This window comes from Nothoprocta perdicaria, unplaced genomic scaffold (assembly GCF_003342845.1).
Source record: "Nothoprocta perdicaria isolate Ctin4 unplaced genomic scaffold, notPer1 scaffold_73, whole genome shotgun sequence".
NCBI classification, from domain to species: domain Eukaryota; kingdom Metazoa; phylum Chordata; class Aves; order Tinamiformes; family Tinamidae; genus Nothoprocta; species Nothoprocta perdicaria.
The window spans coordinates 3,086,577-3,089,215 of NW_020456010.1; the positions used below are offsets into that span (position 1 = coordinate 3,086,577).

Sequence of the window (2,639 nt, forward strand, 5' to 3'; positions counted from 1 at the left end):
ACTGTCTGTGTAGAGATGTGTATAATACCCTGTATATATTTGTGTACAAAAGAAAAAGGAAAAAAAAAMCTGTTGTTTTGTGGTCTTTCATTGTGGAGTGGGCACCTGGAAGGAGGGAGAGACCGTGGCTGCAGTGAGGATGCAGCAGCGTCCTGTTTTGAGTGGAAGTAAGTGGCATCCTGGCTTCCTCAGGACTTGAGTTTGTGGGGGGGACCAGCACCCTCCTCCACAAGCTGTGGCAGGGCGAACACAGGGCAAAAGGTGCTGCCTGCAACCCAAAGCTGAGAAGTGACACCTGGGTGCAGAGGCACAGAACAGCAAGACCAAACAGGAGCCATGTTACCTGCTGCCAAGTGTCTGGAGACATCACTACAAAGGAAAGCTTGAAGAGRAGATAACACGGAAACTGAGCAAGCATTTGCTGGAACTGACACAAGAGGCAGCCTGTGTGAAAGGGTTTTGTTGGAGCTGTCTCAAGCCCCATGAGAGCCAGCTATCTAAGGGGCTTGCAATTCAAGGGGCAGCAGTACAACAGYCTTTTGTACATAAGTTTTCTGTCTTACATTACTGTGTAGTGCCTTCCTTGGCGGCACGTGGCTTCTTTTCACCTCTCCCAGCTGGGCTGGGTGAGCGAGCCCCACGGTGGGTGGTTGCAGCTGGTTCTCCTGGGAGCCCTCGGTAGGGCAGAGTCACAGCAGCTCAACGCCAGCACTTGCTGCGTTTGTGTGTCCTTCCCTCCCTGGAGGTGGGGACAGGGCAGCTCTAGCAGGTCCTGGCCGGAGCTGGAGCTTTCCTTTGTGTGTACAATGGCACAGCTGTGGTTCCTCCGGCTTTGAGTATCCTGGTTGCCCTTCCCTGGGGTGGCACTTCAAATCCCAACCCTGTGTGCAGCTTGGGGCAACCATACTTGGCAAGCAAGGAGCTTGTCTCTCTTCTCTGGCATCTGCTGTTTGTGCTCTTGACCAGTTTTTTGTTCCTTTGCTGTGTGGGAGATAGGACCACAGGTGGGCACGCTGCTGTTTCAGCCTCTTCCCCCAAGACTCAGACTGGCCAAGGACTGTGTTCCCTTCCCTCCTGCCCTGTTCCGCAAACCACCAGCACAAACATTACTGCAGGAGAGCAGTGGTGCAGAGCTATGGTCCAGCCCTGCCCCAGCTGTGGGCTCATGTCCCTCCCAGCCATGTTGTGGGCAGGGGATTGCAGGCAATGGAAACATCGGGAGACAAGATACTCCTTCACCGGTGCTGGGTCAGGACTGCTGCTCTGGTCCATATGTCCTCGATTGGGCAGAACAACTCAGATCATACCCCACATGGCCTGACCAAGCAATGTGGCACAGTGAGATGTGGGGCCTTCAAAAGCTGTCCTTGTCCCCCGGGGCCTGGGAGCACTGGAACAGGCAGCAAACACTCTCCAAGGGAGATGAGGGACCACATGGTTGCCACCTCCCAAGGTGAAGTGTTAGCAGGCCCCTCTGCTGCAACAAGGTACAAGAGGAGGTGAAGGGATGCCCAGGTTGGTGACCCTCCTTGGATCTCTACACGWAGCCTCAGATCTCGGGAAAGGCACAGAGCTATTCCTCAGACAGGAGGGGTGCATGGAGGTACAGGCTGGGGTGGGCTGCACTGAATCGTGCTGGGTTGAGCTGCGCTGGTCCGTGCTGTGCCACGCCATGCAGTGCCAGGGCAAGCCCCGCTGCCAGCCATGCGTGCCGGCAGCGGCACCGCCCCACATAGGTGCACCCTGAGTCACTGTAAGCAGACACACATGAGCGGCCTGGGGCGGGAGGTCCAGGGGCAGTGCGACCAGCTCAGGGTGGCTCATCCACACCCTGTAGCTAAGGGCAGCTGGCTGGGAAGGGTACACAGGCCAGGGCTAGCTGTGGTGACCAGCGCTTGCACCATGTCCTGTGGGAGAACCAGGCTGCCAGGCGCACCGCAGGCGCTGGGCACCAGGAGCGCCCGGCCCTCTCTCTAGCCCCAGGAGCTGGCAGCTTGCTGCCTCATCCCGCACAACTCCCACCCRGGGCAGGCTGCTTCCTCTTCTCCTTCCATCCCTCCTCTGCGTGCCCTGAGCCCCTCCACTCAGCAAGGGAGCCAGGACAGGGCTGCCCACTGTGAGGCTGAGCCTGCGCTGCCGGGAGTGCTCCCGTCCCGYGCCGCCCTGCCTGGGCTGCCTGTGCACCCCCGGGCAGCAGGGAGGGAAAACTTGGGGCCAAGGCTCTCTTCYGGAGGTCCCTCCTGACCAAGACCTGCCTGTACTGGGGCTGCCAGGCGAGCCCAAGCTCCGACGCTTCCCCAGCGCGCGCAGGAGCGAGCAGCGGTGCCCCGCGCCCGCGGCCAGGCCCGGCCCGGCCCGGAGGCCAGAGCGGCTTCGCCCTCCCGGCGGGGCGGGCAGGGCAGCGCAGGGAGCCGCGGGGCCGGCGGCTGCTGCGCCTTTAATTCCCCGCCCTCGCTCAATCCGAACCGCCCGCACATCCTGCCCGGAGAAACCCCACCTTCCGCGGAGCCGAGCCGAGCCGAGCCAAACCAGGCCGAGCCGAGCCGAGCCGAGCCGAGCCGAGCGGGCTGGGTTGGGCCGGGCCGGGCGGCGGCAGCTGCGCGCACCGTGAGTGTCCCTTCCGCGGAGCCCCCCGCGCT

The 2,639-nt window shown here is 61.4% G+C and overlaps 1 protein-coding gene across 1 annotated transcript in view; it reads left to right on the forward strand.

Moving 5' to 3' along the window:
- The first annotated feature begins 2,578 nt into the window (after positions 1-2,578).
- CAPN11 (calpain 11) overlaps positions 2,579-2,639 on the forward strand; it is a 15,903-nt gene continuing 15,842 nt past the window's right edge. The window contains exon 1 of the mRNA XM_026051168.1: positions 2,579-2,607. The gene's annotated coding sequence lies outside the window, so the exon portion shown is untranslated. The remainder of the gene's footprint in view (positions 2,608-2,639) is intronic.